Here is a 14304-nt window from a genome sequence, read left to right on the forward strand (position 1 = left end):
GATACGGTGACTTCTGTCGATAGAAAGATTGATTGATTATAATGAATATCCACAAAATATTTAATTTTATTCCTTATTAACCACTTGCAAGCTTATTTACAAATGTAAATTCTACCTCTTTTAACGGACCTCTAAACGGAAGCATTTCAAGTTCAGGTTTTTAAACATTGGATCATTACTGGACGAAATAAGTGTTGATGAAATATATGGAGATAACGAACAGTATTCAAGCTCAAAAGTCCATTAAACAATACAAAATAGGAGCAGAGCAAACACGGACCTCCAAAACATCAGAGGTGGGATCAGGTGCCATGGAAATTTGAAAATCCCAAATTTAACTTACAATACTGCTATTGATTTTTCTGCTTATTACTGATTTCCATTTCTGAATCAGTGTGAACAGTTCATGCTAATACTTTTGCATATTGTTACCACTAAGCCAACTTATTTTTGTTAAATTCATGTAATTATATGTTTTGCATAATATATTTAATAATAAAACCAATTTAAAATGTTTTTTATTTATTTTTTGTCTCTGTATCAAAGATCCTTGACAAAGACTCCGAATCAAAGTATACCCACCTACCTCCTACCCCAACCCTCCCGTTTATACCATATATCAATAAATGAACTAAAACTAGCGAACCGATATAAAATACTGAGCATATATCTATGTAAATTGGAATAATTTGACTGATTATATATTTGGTTTGCATAAATTGCATTAAACTTTTTTTCAGTTTGAGAACTACCTCTTATACTGCTATATTTAATTCTATATTTATTTTTATACTTAATTTGTCAACAAAATCATTAATGAAGTAATAAATCTTTGCATCCATGCAGATTGTTCCAGCTCCAAGTGGAACGTAAGTAGCTTGTTTACTGTGAACACCGGTGGACACACAGGAAGGAAATCGGTCATTAGTGACCATCGTTACACTGACCATTACAACTTACATGGCATACTAGTAAACATGTTGTACTCCGCTCTGCCCTAGTGCCATAGAATGTACAAAAAAAGTCAAGTTATCGGCAGGTTTTGATTTTTGTCAATACATGTAGATCAATTTAAAAGGACATTTTAATTAAATTTTTCTCCTAATAAGAATCTCATTGATCAGTTTATTATCAGGTGTCATTCTTTTTTTTTTTTCTTTTTTTTGTTTTTCTCATTTCACCCAATATTATAATAATTGTTCAAAGGTAAAATAAAAGAATGACTTTTTAAAAAATAGAATTGCACCTGATCCCACCTGATGTTTTAGAGGTCCTTTTTTTACTTTGCTCATGATTTGTTTTTTGTATGGACTTTTGAGCTTGATTACTTTTTGTTTAATCCATGTATGGCGAAGTTCTATGTTCTGACTTGCAAAATAGTAAAAGACGAAGATCAAATATACAGATAATTATTAGTGTAATCATACTACGGATTCTGAACCTAATAATTATAATCAGTTTAACATCTCGCGGCTTGTTATGTTCGAATAAAAAACGATGAATGATTGGATTAATTAAAAAAAAATATTAGTAAAAATATTAGTAAAACAGTTTCTGGAAAGTTTTAAGATTTTCTGGAAAAATGTTCAGAGGGCCAAACATGTAAAATTAAAATACACGTATCTTCTGGGCAAATAAAAATGTTTATGAAATAGTCATAACATCTTTTTAACATAAATTCGTAAGAAACATAACCTATTGAAATATAACCCTGCTGACGATTTTTCTTAAAGATTCAATAATATTTATTGTCAAGAGTTTCATGACCGATTGTTCCTGGGATTAATGTAGCTTTTTGACACAAGCAGTGGATTTAACAAAACATGAAAAACTCATTCCGATAATGAAATCAAAAAAGGAAATTATTTTAGAAGATTCTATTTACCCTCACCTCTATTCAAGCAATTTTTCAGTTCAAGAACAATGACTACAGTAATTATCAGAAATTCTCAGCATCGACAGAACAGCAACAGTATATTTATCAAACTTAACAGAATTGACGGCAGTACTAGTAATTATCAGTATTTATCAGACTTAACAATATCGACGATAGTAGTTATAAGTACTATCAGACTTAACAGTATGGGCGGCAATTATTAATAATGATCAGAGTTCGTAGTATTGACGACTGTTACAGTAATTGTCAGAATTTATCAGACTAAATAGTATTGATGACAGTAGGAACGATGAACACTCTTCGGCCGCCAGCAATGTCCCAATATAATTTTTCAAGAAAAGTGTGAAACCATGCAGCATTGACTGTATGAATGTTTCAAATCACAATAGAAATACTTTCTGAGTAACCCAACATTCAGCGCCATCTATATAGCGTCGTGTGATTTTGATTGACAGGTGAAGCACGAGATGGATAACAAATTGATTTTGCACATGTTGTAACTGCGTTGAATGTATAACAAACAGAAATCAAAAACTAAAATAGTTGTGAATTTCGTTGTGAATTTCAAAATACTACTGTAGTCCATATAAAGGAAAAGACTATTTTATCAGGAGAAATACGCTGCCACATTATTGGTTACAGGAATTTCGGGTTTTTTTTTTTTTTTTTTTTTTACTGTCGATTCTTGTTTATAAATTCAGAATGATATGAGATATAATAATAATAATAATAATTAAAAGAAACAAATAAAAAACTGGAGTTTTTACTTAATATAAACTTTTGGACACTAAATAAATTCAATCTTATAAAAAAAATTTCTGTTACTGAAATCGGATCTCAATTTTAATTTTTTATACTAGTTTAAAATTCTAAAACAATTTTGTTTATAAATGAAGTACATTCGCCTTCAAAGAAAAAGAAACAAACATAAAATATTACCATCTCTTTTTTCTTGCTGATTAATTCTCGAGAAAAAAATATTTTGCAAATGCATCACGCGCTAAATTGCTAAAAAGACAAAGGACAAAGCAGTTCAGATTTACGGCATTTTTATTTTTGGTAAACGGAATTAGCACGAAATATATGCATAACTAAAGGAATTGAAATTGGAAAGTTTGCTTCAAATTTATCATCTTTTTCCTCAGATGACTAAAACAGTGCGCATTGTTAGTGCTGGTGTGTCGGGTTTGACATCAGTAAAGAGTTGTCTCGAAGAAGGACTACTTCCGGTTAGTTTTGAGAAGGACACCGACATTGGGTGACTGGAATTACAAGGAGACCCCACAAGATGGTGAGCCCAGTCTCTACAAGTCCTGCAGCGTGAACACCAGCAAATAGATGATGTGTTTAAGTGACTTTCTAATCCCAATGGAATTTTTTTAATTTTCATGAATCATGTTTACTTAAAGAAATACCTTGATTTGTACTCTGGGAAGTTTGATTTAAGGAAGTACATTAAATTTCAACATTCCATTGAGAGAATTCAGAAAGCGGGATATTTCCCTGTGTCTGGTGACTGGGTGATTACAAGTATTAATCTTCAAACAGGAAAGAAAGAAACCATTAGAATGAACTTTGTTTTAGCTTGTCATGGACATTTAAATGAACCAAATATTCCTAAATTCCCGGCCTGATCAATTTCAAAGGAAAAATGATCCACACATGACTGTAAGGATACGAAGGAAAACGGATTTTACTCATTGGGAATGGAAATTCTGGCGTGGATGTCGCGTCAGAACTGAGCCTTCATGCAGAACATGTAAGAAACTAGATTTAGTATCAGATGTTAATATCCTGAACTGTTACTATATTTTCTCTGATACCAGGATAACAGAACGTATTGTTAACGGTGAATGCAAAATGTTTTTCTGCGAAAGATTTCTATTCATGAAAATTGTGTTATCGCATAAATTTACATGCACGTTAAGTTTGTAATTCTTAACAGCATGTGCAAATTTATTTAGTGAGGTACACATATTTCACATGGCCCACATTTCACATTCTATACGGCTTAACTTTTCGAATCTCTAAGGAGCATCGAAATTTATTTAAGAGTAAAAAACGTATTTTTTAAACTACTCTACATTTAGTATGGAGCATCTTTTTTCTAACGTTCGATTAATGAAATAATACATGTGTATGTAGTTGACCCTATTCTCAAGTTTTGTAATGTATTCATTGTACTTTATATTTCCTTTCAGTTGTACATGTCCACAAGAAAGGGATTTTATAATTACATAATCCAAAGAACCTCTCACGAGGGTCGTCCGTTTGATCATACCGCTGTCTGTGCTTCAGACAGAACCTCCACTGGCTTCGGGGCCACCAACGCTGAGATTTTCTCAAATCTGAGATTTCTCAGAAAATTTGAGTTTTTCTCACCAAACTGTGCCACCAAGCAGGTATTTTTTTCAAACTCAGACTAGTCTTTTGAGTTTTTTCTCAAATCTGATATTTTTTCTCAAGTCTGAGATTTTTCTCAAACATGCGTGTCACCAGCGTTTTTTCCGACTCAGCTGAGAAAAAATCTGAGATTTCTCAGAAAATCTTGAGATTGATGTATACCAGTGAAATATATTGAGATAACGAACAGTATTCAAGCTCAAAAGTCCATTAAACAATACAAAATAGGAGCAGAGCAAACACGGACCTCTAAACATCAGAGGTGGGATCAGGTGCCATGGAGGAGTGAGCATCCCCTGCCGACCGGTCACACCCGCCGTGTGCTCCTTGTCATGATCGGGAAATAACGGAAAAATCCGTCTACAATTCAGTGTGTAAATAATGGCCTAACAATTAGTATGAAAAACGTCAGTCAGCATTTGACTCAATGATAAATTGTATTTGCTGACAAGGTCATTGTATCGACCATAGAACTTACGAAATGATGACTTTAAACGAGACAGCTGATATTCTTGTTTCATCAACTTGTTTGTCAATAATTTACCTCGTTTTAGAAATTGTTCATACGTAGAGCATGCTCTTGCGCATCGAATCAACTGAGAGATATATACCCCGTATGCCGGTGATGAAGGTATATTGCTGCATAAGTAAGGGAAGTTGACGATAGAAAAGTTAAAGTCATCACGTTTATCATAAAGCTTGGTTGTTAGATTGCCATTAACGTCTTTTTCAAGTAAAATATCCAAATATGAAACAGATGTGTCAGACTCTGTGGTATCTTTTATCTCAAGCTCACCAGGATATATCGTATCGACATAAGAATGAAAATAGCCATTGTTAATTGACAATACATCGTCGATATATCTAAATGTCGAGTTGAAGGCCACAGCAAGTGTTTTCTTCTTTTCACGTACAAGATTTTGGACAAATTCTCCTTCATATGAATACAAAAAAGGTCTGCTAATAACGGGGCGCAATTGGTACCCATGGGAATTCCAATAGATTGTTGGAAGACCTGGTCTCCAAAAACCACATATATATTGTCAATCAGAAACTCAAGCATCTCTTTAATGTCAACTTCAGAGTACTTGTGTGTACATGTTTTTTAACAAAATAATTTTGCAAACGACCAATGACAAGGTAAGTATATTTACGAGTTCCATTTTTATTGAAAAAGCAGCTGTCAATTATATCAAAAAGCCTGGACTTTAATTTATCGTGGGGGATGGTTGTGTATAAAGTTGAAAAGTCATAAGTTTTTAAGTTGTTGATTTTGGTAAAATCTTGCGATTTCAAATTTTCCAAAATTTCCTTGGAATTTTTAAGTATCCACATCTGATTTACACCACTTCTCGAATATATTGTTGCACAGTACTCTTGAAGTTTCTCCTTCACCACCGTTAATATCTTAGTGAGGAGTAAAGAAAGAGGCTTGGTTGAACATTTACTGGAACCCGCTATGTATCTTTGTTTGTAAGGATTTTTATGAAGTTTCGGAATCCAATATAAATATGGCAATTCAAATTCATTTTGGTTGTTTGGAATATTCAAAATATTCAAAACTGACATATGATTTTGAAGAATTTCTTCCTTAGAAAGGGAACTACGAGTATAAGTTGGATTACCACTTGTAGAATTAAATCCAAGTTCCTCTAAAATACATTTAATATAATGAGCCTTACAAACAAAGACAATGTTGTTACCTGCTTTGTCAGCAGGGACCAGTACGTACTGAACATGTAATCTATCTAATTCTTTTTTCACTTCTGGGTTATTGAATACAGAAGGATAGATGGTTCTCATATTGCCCCTCAATCTTTTAATGCGTGATTTTAACATACATCTGATACATTTAACCCATTAGTCCTCTACAGAGTCCATAATATTTATTAAATTCCGACGCCAGTTGAAGGATCGGGGTTCCCTAAATTTAGGAATTTTTAAAATTAGTGATCTAAGGTCCTCATTATTAACTATATTAACGTCACCAGTAATAACGTGTCCAGCAGGACTATAGTTATAGGGCGAAGAAGAACATGAACACGATGGAGGATTATGTTTCAGATATTCGATATCCAGGCCCTGTAAAGTTTTCTTGTAATTAAAAAGTTTGGAAGCAATAGTCGATTTATATTTGTAGGAAATATAAGGTGTAGTCTTTAACTTGAAATATGGTGGAATACAAGACTGGACCCTTTTGTTTTTAAGAATATTACTTATATTAACCGCGTCAATTCCTTTGTTGGCATATTGAAGTTTAAGGAAAAAACGGATTGTTTTAGCTGCATTTTTTTCAGTAAAACGCGGGGGTATAAAAAGCCTATGATTTGCAATATCCATAATCACAGATCCGAGCCTATATTCTGGTGTCGAGGAATCAAAAAATGGACTTTCCTTGACCTTTTCAAGAAGACTATTTAAAAGTTTCAAAGGGACAGAGTAAAGTTTGGTGCGAATATGATGTAGACCTAACTGTTGATTTACGTAAGGTAGTAATGAATCAAAAGAGACATCGTGTATTAAAGGTTTATTATAAGACCGATGCCCATGACTACGCTTACGTCTCTGTGTATGGTTAAAAAGTCCCATCACATTTACATTGCTACACTGTGGACTGGAAAGATTTCCAACACTATCGACATTGTCATTACATCCATAGGGAAAGGCTGTCCCTAGCTTTCTAATCCAAAATTCTTCTCGTTGTCTACGGAAAGGTGTACTCAGTGATGGACTGTTTGTGTGGTGGTAAATCTTTTCTAGAATTCTAACTTTCATGGACAAAATTGAATGATCAGGTAAATTAAAATGTTTGTATAAAAGTTCTCAGACAAAATCTCAAAGAATAATTTTTTGGTAAAATAATGGCAAATGTTATGACAGTGAACATGTTAACCCATGAATACACGAAATTAACATACAGTCAGAGAAATGATGTTCATTTCTCCCAAAACTTGATCCTCCTGCGAAGAGGGGGTGTCTTAATTATACACATGTAAACTATTCTTATTATAATATTGTCCACGTATGGAATCAAGCACTTTAAACTTTACTAAAAGTATAAAAAAAAAAAAATAAAGAATAAAAGGAATATAATTATTCCAGGGGCACGTTATACGTAACATTTATATCTTCATTCATATAGGAATTAATATCATTAATTAAATTCATATTTTAATGTGCTATTTGTGACATGACATTTTTATTATATGTAATTCACAATGTTCTTGTATATCAGAAAAGGAAATATGACTAGATAAAATACAAAACCTCCTCGGCCCCGTCTTTGTTTTTTTCCCAGTAGTTATATTTTACCGTTTATAAGTGTAAATTATACGCACATATTGAAAGAAATCTGTCTAACATTTCATGTACAAATATTTCTGTTCGTTGGAAATAATATGTACATTTTGTAAATCACCATTTATTTATTATTGATGATAGCAGTCTGTCTAATTTGGTTCTTAACTAAATCTATCAAATTCTTAATTGAGAATTTGGATCAAATTTATACTCTCCATGCATTGTGCGTAAACTTAAATCCTTTAAGTATAAATTCGTCTTACGTCCATTCTGAGATACATAATTCACAACAAGAACTGCATCTATTCAAATGTATTTGCATGATTTTTTTTTAAACAAACAGTATTTATTATAATTTGACAACTTACATTTTGTACCCCCCCCCCCCCAAAGTATGATCCTTTGTTTAAAAAAAATAACATCATTACGCAGTGAAACTTTTATTTACGATATGATATTAGAAATTAATCAATTTCGCACATGGTAATGGTAATGGAGATTGACTTGGGTTTCCAATGTAACGATGATTATTTGTCAAGTGGTGTTATATTCGTTGTTTATTATTTATCTAAAAATAAAAATAAAGATTTTCCGAGACATTTTGTCACAGGAGATCATAGAAAAATGCGATGTGTTTGTTCGCCTCTTCCCTATTCCTGCCCTTAGTTCAAATTTTAGCCGGTTTTTCTTCCGGGGGAGGGGGGGGGTTGAACTGAAATTCCCCGACAATTAAACATTTCCTCGAGAAATTTCCTTGATAAATGATCCTGTAAAACTAAGTATACGTATGTTACCCGCTCATGTTCGCTGTTCATCTTATCACATTTATCCACACTTATGGAAAACTCGCAAAATTTATTACAGCATGTGAGAAATTTAGCTATATATATCGACTATCGAACTTTTTTTTATGGATCTGCTAAAAAAAAAATCACGCAGGTTTATTCTAGATACAAATAGTACCTATAACTCAAATATTTTTTTTTTTTTTTTTTTTTGCTATCGAGAATGAAAAATAAAACAGATGTACCATGTACCATGATATCTAACATATAACAAAAGAAAGAAAAATGTGTTTCATCAAAATTATTTATTTTAATCGGTCTGGGAAATATAGTGATCCGCCTACCTGCTACACGTAACGTCACAATGGCGGAAGTGACGCCGCGGTGTATGTTTTTGTGTGTTTATGTCGACAGACGAACCAAGACAAGAAAATTTGGATATGTTTTGTGTCATTCTTCTGTAGGGATTATTTTACGTGGGTTAGATGAACATTTATTGTCGCAAATGACGTAATGGAATACTTTCTGTTGAATGACTCGAAACAGCAAATAAAAGATGAAGGAAGTGGGGGATGTGTTTTTATCGCGATCTACACGAAAATATTGCATACACAACTGAATAAAAGGTAAATTCAATCATTGAATGAACATATTAGTGCTTTAAAAAAAAAAAAAAAAAAAAAAAAAAAAAAAAGGTCGCATATAACAACGAAAATAAATCTAAGATTTTTCTCAGATCTCAACTTACGTGAGACGAATCTCAGAAATGTTGGTGGCACGATGTTTTAGGAAAATCTCACCTGAGGCAAAAATCTAAGATTTGAGGTTGAGATTTGAGCTGAGATTTTTATAAGTTGGTGACCCCGAAGCCTGATCTCTGATGCGTCCTTTCATGTACCACGGAGTTTACGGCAGGTATAACCATGACAATTAGGGACTGTCTCCGAACCAGAGGTTTAACAGCGGAACTGTTTCCATTAGTGACGACCTTCCAAGTCGGATAATCTACGGAAAAATTACGATGAAACCTGGAGTTGAGCGATTCACTGAGAACGGTGCAATTTTCATTGATGGCACGGAACTCAAAGATATCGAAGTAATTGTTCTTGCAACAGGATATAAGTATAGCTATGATTTCTTAGAAGAGTTATCAAACTCGATGAAGCGTTTCCATACCTGTACGATTTAGTACGGCCTGTGGATCTTAAGCAAGCGACCTTGGCTGTCATTGGTCTCGTTCAACCGTTTGGTCCGGTTCCTCCTAACCTCAATCCAGGCTGGATGGGCTGCGCGCGTTTTTGTTGGAAAATGTCAGCTTCCTTCTGTGGCTAAACGCCTAGGAGAAGTAGATCAGAATTATGTTTTTTCAAAGAGACGCTTTGGCATCGAAGCATTGAGATACACAATCATCGTTTTCTTCATACAATATATCGATAAAATTGCTGGATACATCGGATGCAAACCTCCATTATGGCGCCCTCTGGAGTAAGATTTATTTTAGGGGAGCAACACCTCCACAATGGCGCTTACATGGTCGAGGAAAGTGGGAAGGAGCTAAAGATGCGATAAAACGAGTGGAGAAAAACACATGGTATCCGTTACAGACGGCCAAGCTGGTACGAATAGCGAGGAGGGGATCTATGAGGGTTGGATAAGTCTGCTGAAGAAGATGATTTTGTGACTTTTGCTCTTGGGTTTTGTGAGATATATTATGTCTAATGGCCACGTGTCTTTCTCACAAAAAGTAAATCTTTTCCACAAGTACCTGTATAAAATCTGCAGTAAAGAGATTTTTTTTCATTAATCTATACTACTATATTAAAATAATAGACTCGAATTTTTGGCCTTTAATACCGATAAATCGGAAGAGTACTGTCTTTTGTTTGATATATTTTAAACACCATTGGTACTTGAAGATTGCCAATTTGTTTTTATTTTTCCTCAATTAAGCTTCGCTAATTAATAATCAACGAAAATTCCTCAAAAAATTCCGGAAATCATCTGGAGTTTTTGGATTTTACAATCTTGCGCGTGCGCATTACATTCACGCTAAATCACGGTGTTCAAATCAATCTCCCTTGCAGAGTTGTCGTTCGTTTCTCTCTCAAACACGAATGTATGAGCCGTTGGTCGAGAGTGTTCAAATCAGAGAAGACAAAAGTAAATACTAAGTAGATATATATTTGTTATTGTATAATTACTCTAATAAGAAATCATTAATATATTTGAACAGAATATATAGCAAATTTCCAATGAAAATTTACGCGAATTTGTCATAGGCGTTGGAAAGGGGGGGGGGCTTAGTCCCCCCCCCCCCTTTTTTTGCAAAGATAGACATAATATAGGCATTGAAAATTGGGGCTTACCTTTTTTCGTTGGCTTAGCCCCCCCCCCCCACTTTCAAATAGCCACCCCACTTTCAATTTGCTTCTGACGCCTATGTTTGTATTATCGTAATCGTTTCTGAGTTTATATCCATACAAATGTGATATTGTGGCCACGTGGGTAATCATTCGCCATCTCGGAGACACATTTTATTATATGTTATTTATATCTCTGGCCATCTCAACAGAGGCAATAAGCTCATGATCGTAGGAGCAACATTAATGTAACTACCCGATTTATTTTATCCCTCCTTTCTTTTATGCTTTTTTGAGGGGAACTGAAGGGGGGGCTGGGGTGTTACAACTCCAGTTAGAATAACTTCTTGGTGAAGTAGGCATTCTTTATCCGCCAAAAATTACAATAACTACTATATAAAAATTATATAGACTCGAATTTTTGCCCTTTAATACCGATAAATCGGAAGAATACTGTCTTTTGTTTTATATATTTTAAAATGCATTGGTACTTGAAGATTACCAATTTGTTTTTATTTTTTCTCTATTAAGCTTCTATTTTTACTACTTTTTCTATGTACTAATTCAAGGATATTACATTAATTTTTATCAAAACAGACAGTCTTTAACAGATTATATACCTGTCTATTACCTGTGTATATATAAAGTATATGTATTAGCAGTGCTTAACTCTTTTATTGTTGTGGTCATATTTTGAACAAGTTGAGACCTGCAGTGTTAAAATTGTTACAAATTTTTTTACACCTTTACTTTAATAACTGATTGTGTAAAAATACCAGCTTAGCACATTTCTTCATTTTCATTACTTTGCTTGATATGTATCAGCAGTGTACTCAACTCTTTGCTGTTGTCATATTTTCAATGAAGATCCATTGTTGATTCGAACTCAAGACTTGATTAATAGCTAACTGGTGGTCAAACCCATTCTGCGCTACGCCGTTACGCAACAATTAAAAAAAACAAAAACAAAACAAAACAAACACACACACACACACACAAAAAGAATTATATTCACATTCATTGTTTATTTCAAAAATACCTTACAATATGAATGTGTCGATTATCTATTTTGTAAATTCCGATATGCACATGGATGCATTCATAACAATGTCAACCCGTGCACGCACGGGTCAAAGTCTAGTACATTTAGAAAATAAAAGCAACATTTCTGATCTATAATTTACATCTACTGTTCTTCATTGTTTCCTCTATGATATTGTTTCGACGTTTTGGATTTAAAACTGATTTTTGTGTATATTATTTTTACTATGATTTTTGAAACAATTAATCATTTTTTTCAAGCCAAATATTTATATATATTTAAATTTAATTTCGTTTCTGATATCGATATTGCTAGTTTTCCAAAATATGAAATTGAGTCTCCGTTGGAAAAAACTATCTTAGCTTTTTTTTTATACATGTGACAAACTTTATAAATACACTATATATAATTTATGTCCTATTTGATAATTATGGAAATCATATTTGTGCCTTTGATGCCATCTCTTTAACGCACTATTTTACATTTTAGAATAAGAATATACACAGTACGTGTCCTCATTCTGCAGGATTCCGAGAGTCTGTCTGATCAGGAAGGTCGACATCGATAATATGACACACCGCTGTTATTTTCCATCTTTCAAAACTTATAAACAATCAAAAGTTATTATCATAGCTATAGATAAACTCAAATGTACGTTAAACTAATAAAATGCAATTCTAAAATTATTTTGAGGCAATTTTTTGATCTAATACTGTAAGTGTAAGTATGAACATTATTTGAATTTAACTGCTATATAATATAGACAATATTGAGAAACAACAAAAGTACAGGTATTTTCTTGAATTATTTGTTACTTCATAATACAGGCACTTGACATTTTATTCCTTTCTCTGCATTGATACAAATATAGGCATATTGTAATAATAACAGGGTTCTCAAGATCGTCATCTTGATTTTTTTATGTCAACTACATGGCCTCAAGTTTTTATCTACATGTTTAAATCAACGGACACAGTCATTTCCGTGAAGTACTTGCTTTAATTGTGACAACACAACTAAAACTATGTATTATCCATTCTATTTATTAAAATTCAAAGTCACTCTATATACCGCTCCCGATTCAGGAAATCTTAGAAATGGGAGACCCGAAGCTGAGGCTGTATATCGGACAGGCAGAAAATAGTCTTCCAATGTTCAGTTTAGTTATACAGATATTCATGTATTCTACAGTTTGAGTAAAGAATACAAATTAATATTCGATAACTAGTTACAAAACTTAAACAAACCCGCCTCATTCTTATATCATCCTTTATATGAGGGGTACATGTAAACCCTCCTTAAAATGAACATATTTAAATTCATGTGAAATATATCCGGATCTACAAATGAAACTTAATCCATAACCCGAAGGTATAATTGTTAATCGTATGATTTTTTTAGAATTTCATTGGAAAATTTATTGGCGATGTTTGGTACCCTATCTGAAAAGTTCCAAACTTCTGTTTTGATACTCAAAGATTAAAAAGATTTAAATGCCTCTGACACAAACAGAAAAAAATATGAAAAAAGCAGAAAACGTACTAGTTTAAGATTTAACAAATGTTATGCTGATACGTTCTCATTTCAAAGCAACGTTTTACATGAACCAATATTTTTTTGGAATTACAACAACCTTTGCTCTTATGTAATTTTTAGAAAAAGTCGTTAGTTATAAAAATAATAGTATTTCTCCAGCATTACTTATTTAGGGTATTATTTTCAGAAATGCAATAATGAAAGAAAAGAACATAGAAAAGAAATTATAATGAAATCGACAGTAGAGCAATTTCAAGGTCCGGTCTTTTTCATTCAGAAATATTAAGACAGTTTGATTTTTTTTATAGATATTAAATCTTTTACAAGACGTTCTGAGGTTGTTGAATGAATGGATGATAGTAACGTCAAGGTCAGATCGTGATCAACGGAATAACGTACAAAAAAAAAAAAAAGAATCTGTTAATATTTCATTTGTCTCGTCATCTAATGTCAAAAATATCTGTCAAGTCAGGCTAATCTTTGATATGTCAACCTGGATATTGAGATGTCCCTTGCCGGGAGAGAGATGAGTTCCTTTGAACTATAAAATACTTTAATAATTGTGAAGAGGTTACAATATGAAATGCAAAGTAACAATAGTTACAATCTGCTCTACACTATATCTGTAAATTATGGCTCCAATAGCTGTAAATCCTTGGAGTACTGTTACATCACACTGTGAAAAATGACGTCATATCAAAAGAGAAGAACCCTGTCAAGTGGCCATAATGTAATTCAATACAGAAGAACATAGAAGAATTAAGTTAAGTACTTTAGCTTAGAATGATAAATTTAGTGTTAGATACATTACAAAACTTATATATATTACACCTATACTTTTTTGTTTATACACTAGAAAATAGAAATACACATCTACCGGAAATGGCGAGGACAGGTTTCTCGTGCTAGAATGAATGGCCAATTCATTACCGAAACAAACCTGCATGGAGTTTGGGACTAGCACCTGATGAGAGTTCCCTC

The 14304-nt window shown here is 33.0% G+C and overlaps 1 pseudogene; it reads left to right on the forward strand.

Annotated features, from left to right (window-relative positions):
- The first annotated feature begins 3042 nt into the window (after nt 1–3042).
- LOC133202010 (dimethylaniline monooxygenase [N-oxide-forming] 2-like) lies at nt 3043–12355 on the forward strand (annotated as a pseudogene).
- Nucleotides 12356–14304: the final 1949 nt, after the last annotated feature.

This window comes from Saccostrea echinata, unplaced genomic scaffold (assembly GCF_033153115.1).
Source record: "Saccostrea echinata isolate AGI-Se365-2 ecotype Australia unplaced genomic scaffold, CSIRO_AGI_Sech_v1 ptg000046l, whole genome shotgun sequence".
NCBI lineage: Eukaryota > Metazoa > Mollusca > Bivalvia > Ostreida > Ostreidae > Saccostrea > Saccostrea echinata.